The 18,894-nt window shown below is 36.5% G+C and overlaps 1 protein-coding gene and 1 long non-coding RNA gene across 5 annotated transcripts in view; one reads left to right on the forward strand and one right to left on the reverse strand.

Annotated features, from left to right (window-relative positions):
- The window catches only part of LOC111243817 (excitatory amino acid transporter 2-like), a 125,510-nt gene that overhangs the window by 38,703 nt on the left and 67,913 nt on the right, over positions 1-18,894 (forward strand). For 2 of the 4 annotated variants that reach the window (XM_086979861.1, XM_086979862.1), the window contains one exon: positions 1,298-1,362. The gene's annotated coding sequence lies outside the window, so the exon portion shown is untranslated. Of the gene's footprint in view, positions 1-1,297; positions 1,363-10,359; positions 10,460-10,528; positions 10,547-18,894 lie in introns of those variants that run through there. The other 2 variants (XM_022789969.2, XM_086979863.1) reach the window with 2 other exon arrangements.
- On the reverse strand, positions 9,902-18,192 carry LOC147757713 (uncharacterized). Its single transcript, XR_015320848.1, has 3 exons — positions 17,086-18,192; positions 15,461-15,597; positions 9,902-10,353 (listed from the first exon to the last, which is right to left on the reverse strand). It is a non-coding gene; the product is annotated as an uncharacterized LOC147757713 (long non-coding RNA).

Here is an 18,894-nt window from a genome sequence, read left to right on the forward strand (position 1 = left end):
CCACATAACATTCAAACCGCTTCCATCAGGTAGCTTGGTAAGTATGAATTTTGTCGTCGACACACAAATTTTGTTTACCTATTTACGACGGTGCTGCTATAACGTATGCATAGTTTTTGAAACATTTTTTTTTAAGAAATTTGTGATGCGACACAATGACATATCTTATATGGAAATTGTTTGTTTTTCAGATCGACCATTCGTATAGTTCCTCTGAAATGCTTGCACGGTTAAAAAAACTACATGTTTAAAGGAAACTCAACTAATACAACGCGTTTAACGTGTCAATTAAAGTACTTGCAATGCAAATAATTCAGCTTTCATAGAAAACTATTTTTCAACTATGATTTGCGAATATTTTTCATAAAGCGTAATACTAGTATTTATATATCTATATATAATAAAAATAATAAATTTTTTATTTGACATTTGCTTAACTCTAGGAAGTTGACTTCAAAAATTTAATTTAAAAACTTTAGAAATTGTGCCTAGCCACGGATATGGAAATTAAGTTTAGCTAAAAGCCACACCGACATTTAATACTCAATAATAGTAAAGGGTGCTCTTTAGAGTGAGAGACTTTACTATTACCAAGTTGGTCTTTCTATGCGCTTCAAATGATAAAGGGTAGGTACAGGACATGGAAGTGTACCACAAAATAGAACATTCAAGAATACAAGAATCACACATGAATATGTGCTGTTATTATTTCTAGAGTCGCGGCAAGAGCTTCTTAGTTTCGCAAAACTAAATGCGAAATATATACAAAATATAATATGATTCATACATGGCACTTAATGTCTACAACTTCGTACTCAACATTTTTAAATTTACTGAATTGACGGCAGTTGCCTTGTTAGGATCAGTATAAGTTCCTCGTGCAGGATTTATATATAAAAATATACTGATGCTGACTATTCAGAAGGTGGTTTAAACGATCTTGTGACAATCAGTGTGTATGCTGGAAAAAGCACTGAAAAAAATGTCCGGTGAAAAAAATGTACACAAGTAAAGTGTAATAATAATTATCGTCATATGTATAAAAACTGAATATGTAATCTAGTCTCATAGGAAGGTTCCCGTCATATGTTCCTTATGTCCCTCCCTAAACGAAACGATATACATCGTTTCATATATACATAGTATATACATAATTTGTTATGCCACACCACAAACTACTTATTTACTAAACATAAGCCACCCTCTTGAAATTATACATCGTACTAGCCGTGAGGGATAATTTTTTAGCTCTGTGCGAATTAAATAATACAACGCTATTATACTTGTTATCCTGCAGGTCTATAAAGTTATGTGTCTTCACTGCAAACCATGGAACCATAAACTAAAGGATCATAACGAAACGTGAGTAATACAAAATTTTGATTTTTTTTTATGAAATCTAATGAAATACAATTATTTTGAAGGTGGGTGGTTATCTGTTGACGTCAGGCTGCAATCTCGACGATGAACTCATATCTTTCTCGTTGTAGGCTTTGTCGTTTTACATACGGGTTATTGATATCGGAATATTTAAAGTACGTATTCTAATTTCTTAAAAATAGTTATTTAAAGTATGTATATAAAGTTGAATACTAAGAACACCGGGTTGTTCTTAAATGCTCCTTTATCGTTTTATCTCTTCACTCTGTTTACATCTATATACCACCCAAACGTGCTCCCTCCTCCTTAAACCCTTTCGAAGCTTATTTAACAGTAGATGAAATTTTATCTGGAATTCAGACTTGAAAACTAGTGTTCCCGGTTAAAGAAGCGCTCTTTTAATTCAAATATCTGCTCTGTTTCGCCCTTTGTCGAGGTAAAACTACTAAAGCAACCCAAAGAGATATTTTTGCAGTAATCTGGATTTAGAGGGCTCAAGGACGGTTTGCAAGACTTAATAATAATATCCTGGACCTAGACGATGCTACCCGCCCCAGTCGGTTATCCGAGAACGATGAGGACATCCTGAAATCACTTTTAAATGAAGACGGTCAATAAACAACTCGTAAATCAGCCTAGAAGAACTGTGATCATATAATAATCAGTATTGAGTGAATAGAATTTCCCCAAAGATTAAAAGCTTGACTGCCTTATAAATAAGTAAAAAACAATGCGGAACATAGCTTCTCAGCAGTTTGTCCAACACTAATATAACAGGAATATTACAGTGACACGTCCTTATACAGAATTGGTACTAGTAGTGAGAAACAGTGCCTATGAGTCTGTAAGATCCTATAAAAGAAATAACTTATTTGGTAAGGCTAGAACAGTTACACCGCGAAATAGTTGGAAAAAAAGCAGATTTCAATGTTGCATCGAGTAAACAAAGTTATCCAGCACAAAAAACCCCACAAACATGGCCAAGTCGCCCTCTTTCAGGACCACACCAGATCACATACGGCAAGAATTTTTAATCCCGCTCTGCAAAATTTTAGTCTGAGCACTACATTCTTCAGACATCGCGCAGACGGTTACTAACTTTTGTGATCAATGACAAACAAAATTCGTTACACTACATTTAGCTTTCAAGAATATCAAAAAGTGGTTCGACAGCTGCCTGAACATTAGACATAAGTGGAATAAATTGACTGATAAATAAGAAAAAGACGTGTAGGATAATAGCGATACAGATGTTGTTAGAATTCCAGTGATGTGAAAAAACGCCATAATTCAACTACTAATATATATTTAATGAGTTCTTTACATATTGGTGCCCATTCACGTACACAGTGTAGCTCTTAAAATCTTCGACCAATCCGTTATGACTTTTTATTTGCCCGAATCATAGAGAATCATAAAAAGCAAGTGACTGCTGAACAAAATTTTTTAATATGTAATCATGATGTCCGCCGCGATACTTGGATATCTTAATTCACGGTTTCAAAGCAAAAGGCACCTGTTCGAAAACGATAAATGCTGCCGAGCTTTGAGCTTGATGGCTATGGTTAAATACATACAGTATTAGAAACTACAATTCTAAGAGTCAAATTACATTTATATATATTTATTATGAACGACGGCATTCGGAAATATTCCTTCTAAAGTGTGCCAAAGGCAATTGTTTACCGACGAAGTTGTAAATTCTAACATTTACTTAGTGTGATACAGCGACTCTGTTCGCTATAATGTGTGCGCACAAGTGTTATATTGGCTGCTTGCATTTTATCTTTTTGCTCAGTGCTGGACTCTACCTAAACTGTGGAGGAAAATGCAAAAAGAGAAGCTTGTTGAAATATTGCGGTTATATTGATATATATTATATAAAATATTGCGCCAAATGTAGGACGAGTATTTCTAATAAAATGGATATGTATCCAGCGATCAATGACAGAGTCTTGACAAGGTTCCGAGTTTCAAAAAAACAAGACAAAAGCCTTGTGGATGAATACTTCGGTAAATAAAAGTATTGCTGAATTACTGGGAAAAGAACCCATGAAGAAGGCCAAATATAAGATAACGAGCTATTACAGCCAACTGGACTGTAAATATCGGATAAATATGGGAAACCGAATGAAACATCTAAAGTATTGTGCCCAGAAAAGCAAGTTTCAGGATTCTTATAGAGAGTATATAGAGCCTTAATAATGGAAGCTCTACCTTCCTTGTTTTTATTATAGCCGAATTGTAAACTTCAGCAGTTGCTTCCGATTCCTCACATTCACTCACAATTTGACACATGCTGAGTGGCAGTGATAGCTCGTTTCACCGAAGATTCACAAATTATTCATTCTGCACCGAAGGAACTCTGCCATTTTTTCACGGCTGAATCGCGTTTTCGTTGTCTTAAACTGTTAGATATCTAAGCATGTCATAGTTGGTACATTAGCCCTTTATTGGACGCAATCATTTACCTTGATCGTACGGCTGTAATATTATCTATAGATGCCTCCATCAATACCGTTACCTTGCTCTTGCGATTCGTTTTTTGTACCACACTGAGCAAAAAAAGGAAGTGCAGATGGTACAATCAGCTACTCTATCTCTTCGTGTAGCATTTCAGCGTTTGTATCACAAGGTCACTCTATCATATAACGCAGATATTGAAACCTACATTTCAGTCAGTAAACGTATGTGTTGGAATTCATTTTATTTTCGCTTTTTTTTTTCATAAGTATTCCTGTTAATTCAATCTTTATTACGTAGTTGTAGTATGTGATGATTGATTCTTTGAAAAGTATACTTTTTCGAACATATTGCTCTCTAGTTCATCATTTAGGTGAGTATGTTAAAACTGAAAGGTGGACAAATACTTTTAGGAACCATTATATATATATATATATATATATATATATATATATATATATATATATATATAGACAGTAATGGACGATTCAGCGTTTCTTTTCTCCACTTCCAATCAAAAACCCATTGAAAGATAATTTAACGATGACAAAATCATATGCCCGATTTATTACAGTCACTACTGAACACGTGTGAGAATAACCAATTCATTATGCCATTTTTTGTGCCTATCAAATTTTAACTGTGTCTATGCTTCTACAAGCTTATATGCTCACCGATGGAATTCACGTTTTCTGCACTGGGATGCATGTTTTCAATGAGTATAGCACACAGCGAGATTTATAAAGCATTTTTTATCTTTAAATACGTGATATGTGCTTTATACGAGTCATGCTACATATTTTGACAAACATGAGTGATTCGCAATTTTATCTTTTGGAAACATGACTATTTTCGAGGTACGGCATAATTTTTTTTTAATACCTTTGACTAATGCCCACAATGACATCTAAGTGTATTGACCATAGGACTTTTACTATGACTAAATGGGAGCCCCTTCCTTAACTAAATGTAACATAAGACAACGATTGCCATTTATATATTTTAATGACATTTTTATTGAAAAAAATACGAAAAATTTGACTAGCGCTAACATGCCAAATAATCATGCTACAGTTATTTCTATAAGATTGGATCATTAGAAAAATAATCTATACATATGTATATATATATGAGGATTTCAGAATAAGAAATTTAAAGCAAATTTAGCAAACCAATAAAATCGAGAAACCTCAAATGGTTTACAACGTGTCAATTTCGTAAAAAGTTTTACTTAACATCAACAGGCCATTCAAGTAATGAACAAAGCCAGCTTGAAGTGGAAAACATTCCAGCGTTGAAATTTGGAAAACGTGAGCCCTAAAAACAAGTCTGATATAGTAAGAGATTTTCTCACGCTACCTCAACGTTCGACATATATTTAAACACATCTAATGTGTAAGTCCTTACTAAATATTTGTATTTAATGCGTACTGTGACAACTTGCACCAGTTTCGTGTTATGTTGTAAGTATTTCCGTCGTTTTCTCTGTATAAGATCGAAATAGTCGATAACAGTGTGTGGCTATCGGCTATTTCAGTCTGCGGCTACAGTTATTCCAGTTGGTGGCTGCGGCGGGATGTTCATCTAAACAATATTTCACAGATTCCATATATATAGCTACAGGTTAGGAAGGTGGCTACTTGGTTGAAGTCGTTGATTGAAACGTTGAAACCGGGACCCAGCGCGACGCATTTTATCGACTGCCCGCGCCGACATGATTTTTTTGAGGAGGTGGTCCTAGTTAGGAACTGATGATGAAGGCGGTCAAGCTGCGTGCTAAGATCCATGATGAAGCATTTAGCAAAGATCACGCGAGTAGCCGTATCGCCACCAAAGCTACCGTTTTTTAAATGCTGAAGGTGCGGGCAATGGATTAGGCTTGTGGAAACAGCGGCGTTTCAATGGTGTCTTTAGCGCATACTCAGATTTACCTGCAGGAATACTATTTTGGGGGGTCGTTAATAGGAAAAACACCATCATTGCTAACACGGATGGCTTAAATTATTCTGACAGTGCTATCGATGAGATATGGTAGTCTCATGCCAGGAAAGAGAGCAGAGGAACAACCGGCGACCGCACACGGTATTTTTTAGATTAGTAAAGGGAACCCGTGTTTTAGAGTACGTACGTAAAGACGGTCTGGCCAACAGAGTCAACGGCAAAAAACGTTCTTTCGCGCCACGTGGGAGAAGCGACTTGGTAGGCAGCAAAACATTGCAGGACTTAAATGTTTTTTTATAGGGGCAGACTCATGACACGAGCTCAAGAGCTGACAGCCCGATAGGAGGATTGCCATCATCAAAATCGGAATCTGAAAAGGCGCAAACAGTTCGGCCAGTGCCCAGCTCGAAACCTCTTTTCGGAAAGTTGGTATTAGATTGGTAGCTGCGAGAGGAAAATGAATCGTTGAAGGCGAACAGCGTACTAAGTAATACGAGGATGGAATGAGTCGGCCAAATTGCTGTTAGGATCCGTGAGAAAGTGTTTGAATGAGAGTGTGAAGGCAGTTGGGTTTTCACCGAAGCTACTATTCAAGGTCTTAGCGATGGAGTTTTATAGAGAGCAGCAGACGTATACGGTGGGCCTCATAAGCAACTGTTGAGGCTAGCTTATGAGCTTCAGCTGATGTACGAAACCTTAGACAAGGACACCTAGCGTTAATAATGGTTCACAGAGTTGTAGTACGCAGAAGCTTTCCAATCAGTGCCAACAGCAGCAAGATTCGACACATTAGCGTGGCACGGAGCAAAAAACGCGTTTCGGGTGTAAAGTTTTTGACACCGCCGGCTGTGGGCCTTCCAAGTTAACGTGTGGTAGTCTTGACGTAACTCATGTCCGGAGAGCCTTCATCTAAGGGAGATCGCTAATAGCTAACGAAGGAGCAGCTGTTCCTGTTAATAATGTAACAAGCTAGTATTTCAAATAAAAAATACTCATCAAAGAGGTCACTCAGCTCAGTTTGAAGCCGCTATCATATTTTGTCACTTTAGAAAAACGAGAGGACATGCAGGCATTCGAAAAACTCTGCAGCGAGTAATGAAGTGCCTCGTTATGCGCGACATATTCACAAAACGCTTGTGGCTTGTGGGCGGTTACAAACCGATATCAAAGGACACAATCCGAGCAACGGTAAGAAGTCAGGTTCGAGCAAATAGACCAGGCGCCGCAGTCTTTCAACGATGGCGTGAAAATGCTGGGAATAATAAGGCAGTCTGCCACAACAATCCCTGGGTAGATATAAATTTACCACCATCGTACGCCTAAGAATTGTCACTTGCCTAAAAGTGCCTGGCAAGAAGTGGTTTAGAGCATGGAAAAGCCTAAACCGTATGTTAAGACACGTATATGACTAACTCGATCGAGTGTTACGGCTCGTACCAAAGACATTTCGTGTCTAGGCGTAATATAGCAAACTGTTTTTATTGACTCAAGTTCAGAAACAGTTATACAATACCACGATAACTTCACTTTGTTCGGTTTGCGCTTAATAGGTCTATCTGAAATAATAGGGTTGGTGGTGTAGTCGCCTCTTTTTGGGTCTCCAAACGACGCCCATTAAAATAGTGTTTAGGTTATATCCCGACCAAACTACGCAAAACTAAGTAGCTTTAAGATGTGCATTTTTCATAAATTCTTATTTTGCCCGCTAACCTTGCCTGAAATTTAAAGAAGCTTTTCGCTTTTTGCAAAGCCAGGTATCATTAAAAAAAAACAGTGTATTAAGAACTTTCAGAAACGTGTATATTGGACAAGGTTTGGTTCGAAGTGAGCTGGCGTGTCCCCTTATCGAATGTGTTAAATGTTTGTCGATGCTGTTCCGTGTGCTTGATGTAAAAACCATTCCGGTCGCCAATCTTTTAAGCAGCTTGCGAATCTTAGAATTGAAATTCTATATTAAAAAATTATATCATCTTAAAGAACTTTTGAAACAGATAGGAAAATAATGCATCAAAGTTGAGTGTAATTAAAAATTTGCTTTTCGGAATGCCCTTTTCTATAAAACCCGTTGAGCGTCCGTTAGGTCATAGCTTGACAATCGAATGGGTCTCCAATGGACTAATATCGCGGCTGTAAAAATAAGCGACTCCGGCCAAAGATTATCGTTTTGTTGTTATTTAAAATACTTCGCTGTAACATTCAGTTAAAAACTGTGAAATTTGCGTGTACCGAGAATTTAGACTACCTATCTTCGCTTCTTCCGCGAGTAAAATTTAAATATTTGATAATAAATACTGAAAAATTGTTGTCATTTTGCATATATTTCGTTCTAGCATGGGAGGCCATTTAGCCACCCATCAATAAGAAGAGCTCAGCGTGCAAATAAAACCAGAATTAGCTTTATATGTTGACATATTTTTTGATTGCAAGTAAATTTGTAAAGGACTGTATATAGGCACGAGCTAATCCGCCGACAATAGACATAACAGTTTCCTGCTTTTTACCAGTTTAGTGTTTAATTTTCCATCATCTAAAACCCCTTTCAACTTGTATACGCCCGACACTTTTATTGGAAATCGATTGACGAAGTCACAGCAATGTCCCATCTTTGGCGTTCTGCAGCGGACATTAGTAAAGCGCATCCGCAGTGAACTGCAACGAATGATCGATCTATTACCGGGTTAGTTCTAAACGTATATGTTAAAGGTAAAAAAAAAAAAAAAAAATTCAGTTTTGTTTGCCAATACAGAATATTTGCAGAGTACGTTAAGGCTCAGAAGAATATTTGCTATTGGCTTTTTAGATCCAAAATGGGGCATAATTGTTTTCGAAATTCAATCTCGCTCTGGGCGACCTCTTGAACGAAAATGGTCATCAAAGTAGTGAAGAATTAGTAAATAGTATTCGAAAGAGACAGCAAAGTTCCATAAAGATCCATAACATATATTGTTTTAGCGTTTCAAATACAACCAACTGAGCCACCTTGTTAAGCAATACTTCACCGTTTTATGGTTGAAGTCCAGAATTTTACTTTACCATTTATGAAAGTCTTGTTTTACTTATTTTTATGAACTGTGGCGGCCGTACCTGAGAACATACGATGAAGCTATGCAAATCGTGCTGCCCTAAAATACAAAATGTAATGAAACACGTTTTTTTTTTTATTGGTGTCCAGCGCTGTCAAGTTATATAAATGGGTTAATTTTGAAATATACAAACGACTAAAAACAGCTAAACCGGACTAATAAATTCTTCGATGTACACAGTAGTGGTTAGAAGATAAACGTATCCTTTTATGACTTAGATCCAATAAAGTGCTTGAATCAAGAATATTTTTGCGTATTGAATGGTTACGAATGTCAGATGAAACACTAGGTATCTGTTGTTATTGGCACAAATTGCAATCATAATAATACCTTCGATAATGATAATTTTGTAACATTCGTTAACCGATACTAATATTACACAAATGTGTGGATCTTCCTTTTAATGTGTAGATTTAACTTGATTCCATTATTAAAAGGTTTTATGTCTAAACAGAAATCATCAAGCATCTTTAGTTAACGATATTTCCTTAAACACTTGGATTACTAATCTTTGATCCTTCTTGAAACAATAGTTTTTTCAACAATCGCTTCTCTTGCGGCTGGGAAGACTGATCAAACTAAAGTACATGGTTCAAACATATTATCTGGGTGTTTAGCAAACCAGTATCAAGCCTTTTCAGGCATACGGATCTTGCCGTTTTCGTCATAAATATAGTGTATTGCTCGGAAGTTGATTTTAGCAAATGAAAATTTAGAGATGTGGAATTGACGGGTAATGCACTACCTGCCATCTGGAACACTCGTCTTCGGATACTGAGATCGCCGTGAAATTTCGCTTACGACGTATAGCGATCACAACGGGTATGCAAAAAAAAAATAATGGGTTTTAATCAGCAATATAGGGCATTTGAAAAGCACAAACAATTGAAAAATGGCAAATTAGGAATAAACCTAATATGGATATAAGTTCTTGAATGTACAAATATATACATATATACGAATAGTTAGAGTAAACGGAATTATGTCAACGATAGAAACCATTCATAGCTCTAAACTAGAATGCCAGCATATAATTATGATATGAATATTATAAACGTCGATTTATTAAATAGTTAGCTCTTATAAACAGGAACAATGTAATATAAACGAGTCACAACAATTGAAGTAAAGACCCAGCCTGACAGACAACAACGCTACTCATATACTTTTTGGTGTCATTCTTGCCTCGGGTATTAAAATACAACATTGGTTGTCGGATGTCGGAAAGAGGCAGGCGCATTGTTGCTTTCCTCAACAGCAGTATTCACTAACACCCATTTTTATTCAAGACGAGTCCTTTTGCCGGCCATGCTTCACTTTGTACATTGGGTGATATTTCGTTTGTCCGTTGTGCTACTGCTAGATCTAGCAATCCAGTCGTATATGACCGTGGCAAAGTAAGAAGTGCTCCATGTAGAGAATCGTAGGAGAGCCGCTCGCTGGCGAGGGAAACTGAAGAAATGTGCAGCTACAATCACACCGGAACCTGCCATAGAAATCTGGTGAGTTAGATTGTTATGCTGTTCACCGCTTTCGCGGTAGTCCGCCCTTTTGCAGTAACGAACAGTCGAAGGGCACAGAAAATTAACAGTGTAAGTGAGGGTGCGCATTTTCTTGCATTTGATTTGAGCGTTCTAGTTGATTACCGTGTGAGGATACTGATAGCTTGCCCCTTCCAGGTAAACTGATTTTTAGGTGTTAAAAAATAAGGAGAAAGAAAAATGTGGACTTATAATTGATAAGAGAAGCAATTAATAATTTTGCAAAACGGGCTTACCAATGATTAATCTTATTATGATTACTATATTATACTACCATGACTATACAAGCAGCCTTTACCCTCATCATTCAAGTGTTTTAAATGTTGACGGTTGACTCAAATACAGTTAGTGAAAACAGCTTCTTAACAGTGCTGTAATATTTACTACTAATGGCCCTTAATCATCGTATAAACTGAGAAAATAAGTATATATAAATAACAGCTTTGACTAAAAAACAAACCGCAGTTGAGTCGATCACTATGCATTAAAGTATATTGACAAATACTTTTACCTAAATTTCAGAAGTGCTAACAAACGGGTGCTGATAGGGACAAACTAACGTTCGAAAACTAGAATACGAACTTAATTCTGGCACAGTTGTGTGCAAATACTAGGTGGTATTTTATTATGAGAAATAAGTGCGCTTTTTCTAAGAAAATAAAAAATACACGTATCTGTATCCATAAGCAGATTCTAATGCAGATATAAATTAGCAAATTTTAGCGCAGTTTGACAATGATATACGTGAGATATAGCTTGCTGAAGTGTCAATGGCAAAAGATTCAGACTACTTACTACGTGACGAAGATTCCAGCTGCCGGAGGAGCCGGTCAGCGAAAAACGAAAAAATGTGCTTTTTCGTACATTTATTGTGCTTATAGATAAACATTTCTTATTACAAAGCTGAAGTACTGGATCTAACACCATAGTTAGAATGCGGCAGGAGACTTCATGGTGATTACGCATGTTGTCGTCACATATCGTGCGTTAAATATGGTGGGAACATTTGATTAAGGCACTTAGTTGTCTATACAAGATGCTAGACCGATTAATCAGCATCGTAAAGCGGATGTGAAGTAAAAAAGGTGCATCGTCGAAGTACGATTTGACACACTATTACTACTACATTGTATTACTTTGCAGACGATAGTACTTGAAATAACAGAAGCAGCTATTATGTTTATTGTAACCGCATGCTTCGAGTCTTACGCCTGATACTGTGTGTGCTGTTGCTTCGGCCGGCTTGCCTTTTGTGCAAAACGAATTGTATTTACTCTAGGTTTCAATTTTCTACGTTATACAAGTACAATAAACACAAAAGCAGCGATCCATCATAAGGACATAAAAGAGCCACTACATGCCTTGTCACGAATACACAAAATTAAAATCGCAGTAACTATAATGCGGGCTAGTTTAAATATCCTCTTATTTAAATCAGCGCGCATTATAGTTACTGTGATAATATACAATGAACATTTTTGACCACTTTCAATGGCCAAATTATACAGTCGAAAACATCTCAAATAGACGCTGTCTCATTTTGTAAATTAAGAAAAAAAAGCTGTTTTTCCCAACAGTCGCTACTGCCTAACCCAGCAACGTGTGCTTAGAATAATAATTTTGATGTTAAATTGGTATCTCCATTATGTTTTTGAAAGGTTTAGAGCTTTCTGTGTATATTGATCTTTAAGGCATGGAGCGGTGCGGGCCTGTTTGAATATATTACGGATCATACAGCTTAACTATTAGATCAAAATTTTCTTAATTGAAATTCTACTGAGGAAGTATATACGAAATGCACAAACACTTCACAGGTTTAAATCATATGTTTCTGAAGGGCCGGGTCACACGGCGATAAGCACGAAAACCTGACGCAGTTTCCTTGTGTTCTGTCTCCTACCGAGGAGTACACTCTTTGATATTCTCTTTGTCACACTTTCTTGGGTATTTGTTAATTATCGCGAAGAAGCAAACAGTTGCGCATTTCGTACATACGATACATAGTTCGTGTGGATTTCCACTATTGTTAATTTGGCTTAGAAAGAATGGTAGAAGATGAGTGCCAATCAAAGTCGTAAGATTGCTGGAAGGAGTGATTGTATGTAATGTATGTCCCTCGCGAAAATTAAGCCAGCTGCTAGATTGCTGAATTTTGTTAAACAACACAAACGTGAAAACTGTCAAGCGGTGGAGGTGCTTCTTTCGTATTAATTCACTTCTTAGTTGAATCCAGATAATTTATGTGCGGCAGTCACCTTGCCTATGCAACTTCCTAACCGAGAGAACAAATCCTTGCCGTACGAGTGTAAAAAAAAGCGGATATACCTATTGTATGTCTGCATTACTGGTTTGCCTCAATGGCGACTTGCCAGAGCGACCTTACAATACGTTTTCGGTTAACTTCGTTTGCTTGAGCATATCCAAGTTACGCTATTCAAAGAAAGTAACTTTAAGCACCTGCATATTTCATCCTAAGTAATTTAATCGCATGAATAGCAAAAACAGCTCTTCAGGGATTTTTAACTTTTCCCAATGCGGGCGAAGTCTGGGCGCTTTGCTCATTCCTTGTGGTATAATAGGCTGTCTTAGTACTAAAATTCTCGCATTTTCCTTGTTCCAGCTGTTGATTTCTAAAAATTTGAATTTCTACGCCTGTCTTGTCTTAAGTTGTATATTAGTCTCATTATCTAGGTCACCAATACTTGCTTAAATTATTGTCATTTATGTTTTAGTCTAAGCGATTCGTTTGCATTCCTTAGTAGTACCTTCCTTAGTAGTATTCCTGCAACCTTAGTAGTATCGTTCGCTTTCGCTTAGCTTTGATAACGCGCCCGCGTATTTATACTGCTACGTTGTCGTGGCATTATCTAAGCATAGGACTGAATCGCTTCAAACTTTTAGTTTATTGGTATATTTCTACAGAGAATAGAGAACCAGATTATATGTCCATATAAAAACTTTTCTTGCAGTAGCACTGAGCTTTAACCTCATGAGCTTAGCATTAATAGACAAAGCAGATTTTTTTAAAACTAACGTACTAACTAATAAGTGGCCCGAGTTTTGTAGTACAGCTGTCAGACCACCAGTCATTGCTATACAAAAAAAGAGATCCACTCCTACTCAGTTAATCATGATAAATCGAACTGGGCATCGTACAAAAATTAAAAACAACGATTTGACTTAATATATTTTTATTTTTTGAAGGCATGTGACGTCCTTTCATTCTCCTTCGTCAATTTTAAATTAATGTAATCATTTGGGTTAGGGGAATGTCCGTCTACTAATTATCTCATTTGTAACACAATCTTTCGATACCCTGTAGTCAAAAATGTTAATTTTTGTATATTTCACAGTGAGTAACATGGTGTTTTTTACAGAAAAAACAGAATGACACATTTAATAGGCTTTAATACAACTAATATGCAGGGTTAAAGCCGGGTGTGGAGTAGTTATAGAACTAGATTTGGTCAACAGATTGCTGAATTCAACAAAACAACAGATATTACAGTGATCAATGAATTGGCCAGTTCCCCGTCATATGTAAAAATAACTCGCACCAAGAGGATAAGTAATATATGCGCAAGGAGATTCGTTTGCACGCTGAGCAAGTATTGTGCGTATGTTTTAATAATGCACTGTAAATATAGTAATTATTAATCCTTGCAATTACACAAATGCAGAAAATGTGATTTTTTTTAGTTACCTGTTTTGACTATAAATAAAGGTACATTTGTACAGCAACTTTTAGGTGCAAATACTAAACTGTTCTCATGCGAATAAAACCCGCAATCTGCGAACATATGTATTAATCCCCTTGAGATTAATCGTATATATGCTGCATTGAAAAATGAACCGGCGGTAACGTCTAAAAAAACGTTTTCGAATTCTGATCAGTACGAGAACTGTGAAGTTTATATATAAGGTCGATACCTACCTCTATATATGGTTAAGTGGCAAACACGAGAACGATATGTATCGCACTTAAAAAGTTGAAGGCTTTGTTTTTATAAAGACTCTCTGACGCTGCATTTCTATTACAGTAAGTTATGTAATATTCACGTTTCAACACAGAAAATGACCTAATTAGCGCACTTTAGCAAGGGTGGTCTCCTGGCACATAGATCGGAGAAGAAGAGCCCAATTCTTGAAGAATTCAGTATTATTAATTACACTACCAATACCTGTTATATAGGTAGTTGTTTCGCCTTCATAGTAAAAGCTCCATAACGCTGACTGACGAATCGCCGAATGCTTACCAGTAACTGCTGGCTTAAATCGTCCATTCTTTAAGCGAACAAGAAAAAGATAATTGTGCGCAGCTCCTAATAATCAGTGTCATAGAACCACTTAACCATTAGTAATTTTCAGTATCAATCAGCGTATAACTTTAATTTCATAGGTTAAGGGTGGCGAAAATACATACTTCCAGTTTGCTAGAGCTTCGCTTACAACTACTGAATCGACCTTGTGATTTTTCTTCATTTATTAAGCATTTTCCAAACGCGTGAACAATTTTTCATCGATTTTCGTCACGTCATCTTTAGGTCTTTTTGTTAATCACTTATATACTAGAAACGTACATATGGATACACTATATATATAATTATGTACAAATATAGCTTTTATGCGAATCCTGTGTGGGCTAAGGAAGATTTCAAAAAAGCAACTTTTTCGGACCTGCTTAATATGAGGAACCTCTACTTTAATAGTTACTATTTTATTACTTTAAACGTTTTAGGAAAGTGTTTTTAGTCGCTAAGAGTACAGCTATATCCATACACATTCCAATAATAATCATTCGAAACGGCGGACTAATTACGATTTTATATTTAGAACTTAGAGCGCGATTTGGCATGTAATTCGAAACCGCGCTTTAGAAGTGAATCAAGGTACCTTATTAAAGATAGAATAGAAGCTTTCCAGTTTGTTCGAATAGGCGGGCTTAACTTCGAATCCGGATCACTTTAAATAATTGATTTTATTTTTTTTCACATATATTCCAGTGTTTCAATTATTTCAATTTAAAGGTGTACTGGTTTAAATTTTGCTTACCTGTAGCAATTTTATTGTCCAATCTACATCAGCTGTTATAACCTAAAGATTTGTTGTTTTTTCGTTAGTGTTTTAAGTTTCCTGCTGTGTCATGTGTTTCCTGTGTGTGTTCCAACCAGCTGACGCATGATGTTATTCTGAAATCATCCCAAGAAATAATAACAAAATATTGTTAAAAATTGAGATAAGTCTTCTAGCGATGCTAGAAGTCAAACTAATGTGATTACATATGGTGCGTTGCTTTTTTGAATGAATGGCATTTATGGCGGCAATAAATCAACAGAGAACCGTGGCCGTGGCTCAATCGCCCAACATACGGAGCTTAAACGTTAAAGCCGACGCGTCACTGGTTCGAGTTCAAAAATATAACATAGCAAAATTCTCGTGATATTAACGTAGAAGTTAGTATCACAGCGGTTGTTTAGTTGCTTGGTAGCATTTTACAGAGATCTTCCATCAAAATACTTTGTACGCTACACCTTAAGCGATACCGAAAAAAAATATGAACGCTGACAGCAATGGCAAGATCTACATTGTCGTTAAATTACTGGTATGGCTTTGGACTACTGTGGTTTTGGTTTACTGAAAGCCGACGGCTTTGGTACGAGTTGCTAGCGAAATCAGTAAAGTAGAAGCGTAACCTTATGCTCCTCATATTTTTCGTGATATATTCTAAGATACTTTGCCTTGGTAAACATTTTTCAACTCGTGGTAGTTTTCGACAACGAAGAAACAATCCGAAGTCACTGAATTTCACCAATTTAAAATTTTTTTCCGTTTTTTTTTCTGCATAACTATTTGGTTTTTAGACAGTGTAAGCGCATTCGACTGCATGTGTATGACATAAATGGACTTCATTATGCATTCACAGTGGAACGCCGCCGACAATGAACAGACTTGACTTTTGTCACTACGGTCCACGGCAGATATTAAACGGCAGTTTAATTTTAACGCTTTTGATTTTTTGAGTATACATCTGTGCGTTCTCTGATCGAGCAGCTTTGTGTACACGGATAGAGCGATGCAGACGTCACTTTTGAGGGTTAATATGCTTGAGTTCCAGCTTGTTTTTTTATATTTATAAAATTAAATGGGATGGCCTGTGTGCCATTCTGGATTCGACTATAGCTTTCGTTCCCTATTACTAAGCCATATTATGCATATTTAATTGGTTGCACTATGTGATTGAGAAAGGCTGATACTACTGTTGTAATACAGTAGTATCAGCCTTTCTCAATTTAATAAAAAATTATCAAGCATACACGTACACTACGCCAAACATTTTGAAGAGCTTATTATTTCTGACAGGAAAATCGTTAGCGTGAATTTTATCGTGATTGCACTTTGTATCAGACCTAGTCAAATACTAACATCCAAGATGACACCCGCGCACGTAATAAAATGGTTATTCTTAGCGAATTTTCGTTTGACAGTTTGACTACGTATGTAGGATTTACCAGAGTTAATTTGCACAAATACTTTGTATGTAAAATAATAAAATCTACCTTTAAACTCTAACTATAAAAATTCCGGGCAATAACATATACATAATGTACTAGGATTCACTCTGGAGCTTTTCTTGAGACTAGGTAGATAATTGCTTATTGATTATAGTTTATATGTACCTCGAAATGGGCCTTCTGATTCATGAAACTTCGAACATCCTTAGCTGGTACTGCGAAAGCTGTTACGGACATTGACGACTTGATAAAACTTCCCACCCGTGCTCACTCGTCTTGAAAAAACCATCTTCTTTTAAACTCAAATCGGAACAGCTCATTTTATAGATATTAGTATTATTATCATCATCACCATCGTTGTACTGCTAAAAGGGAGTCCGTCCGTCTGCGTGTGTGTCTATCCAGTCCATACCGATCCTGTAGAGTTTTTTTGAAGCGCTGGTTTCATCCTACGGTAAATTACGTGTCTTGGATTGGATAAATACTTTTTGCGAGGGGAATTTTTTCTTATAAGCATAATGTTATCTTGGACAAGTTAACCATTTTTTGCAATTTGCTTGACAAGCGTTTAGTATCTGTAACAAAAAGTTATATTTGAAAACTCTTTGTTTGTTCAAATTATGCAATGTTAAACTCAAGCGGTGATCTTCGATATTTGATTTGTTCATTTAGCAAAAAAATTTTCGTTTTTGCCGAACTGGTTGGGAATCGTCGAAGTATGAACGAGCTCAGGTCATATTTATTGCTCACGAAGTTACTTTTCTGAGAAGGGAATTTCTTCCTCTTAAAGGGAACGTAGTTATTTGGTTAATTTGTAGAATGGTTCGTAAAATATGAGCCATTTCACAACTTGCCCTATCAATAGAGCACATGCTTTTCGGTCTGATAAATATTTTTTTCAGGAGCGAAGTTTCTTTTTCTGAAAATCGTAATGCTACTTTGAACCAGTTGACCCGTTTTTGGCTATTTGCTCCACAATTGTTGAGAAATTCTTAAAGGCCTATTTTGAAAAGATATTTTGCGTTTCAAGTGTTGTTGTACGTTTTTTCCAGTAGCAAACTACCTGGAAGTTTAAGAGCAGACTAGTTGAAACGAGTAAAACGAGAAGAGTGTCGTGACGTACCAATCGTTATTACAGGAATGTTTTAACAGCAACTGTGTCAAAAAAATCACTCATTTGTCTCTGTGCTCTTTGCTGATGCTTTAGTTATTCAAATTCTAGTTGTCAGCTGAGAAATAATCCCCGATTGTGCAAACATGCAACAGATTTTGTGTTCCTCAACAGTTCAAGTGCCACAAGATAGCCATTAAATATAATATTGGGAAAAAATGTGGAACTTTCACATTTTTGGAATTTACGGGTTAAGAAAATAAAATTACTATTAAGCGATACCTACAAAGAAATAATGGAATTAATGCTGCAAGAGCTCAGGATAATGGCAGAGACGAACTGTGAAAGTCCAGGTTTATCGGTAATCGAACTACGGTTTATGTTAGGATAGATGTGACGTGGGTAAAATCCATTCACACCGGAATGGGTGTAGTCACAGAAACACAGGTAGCTTATGGACCCCTGTTAACTAGTAAATCATGCAAACGTGTCCTTTTCTGGACAAAGGAATTCCGCGTTAGTTAGGGTGGAGCAACTGCAACCGTATACTATTATTATTATTCGCTTTTCATATGGATTATATACCTGTTAGTCTATCACGCCAATGACATTGACCGAGAAAACTGTCAAGCCGGAACGGAATCAGCCTTACCAAATGTAGGCTTGAATGTTGAAAATCATTTCTCAGACAAAACCCATAAGGACTGCTATAGGCTACTTCGAAATTAATCTGGGAAACAATTTTTAATTTTCTTGTGAAATGTATTTGAGACGTGTTTGGTGCACATGCGGTTGTAGTCGTAAACAGTCGGAGAAATGTGCAGTCGTACAATACCGGAAAAATATGGCCGCAGTAGAAGAGT

The sequence above is a fragment of the Varroa destructor genome, unplaced genomic scaffold (assembly GCF_002443255.2).
Source record: "Varroa destructor unplaced genomic scaffold, Vdes_3.0 BEIS01000002.1, whole genome shotgun sequence".
Classification (NCBI taxonomy): Eukaryota; Metazoa; Arthropoda; class Arachnida; order Mesostigmata; family Varroidae; genus Varroa; species Varroa destructor.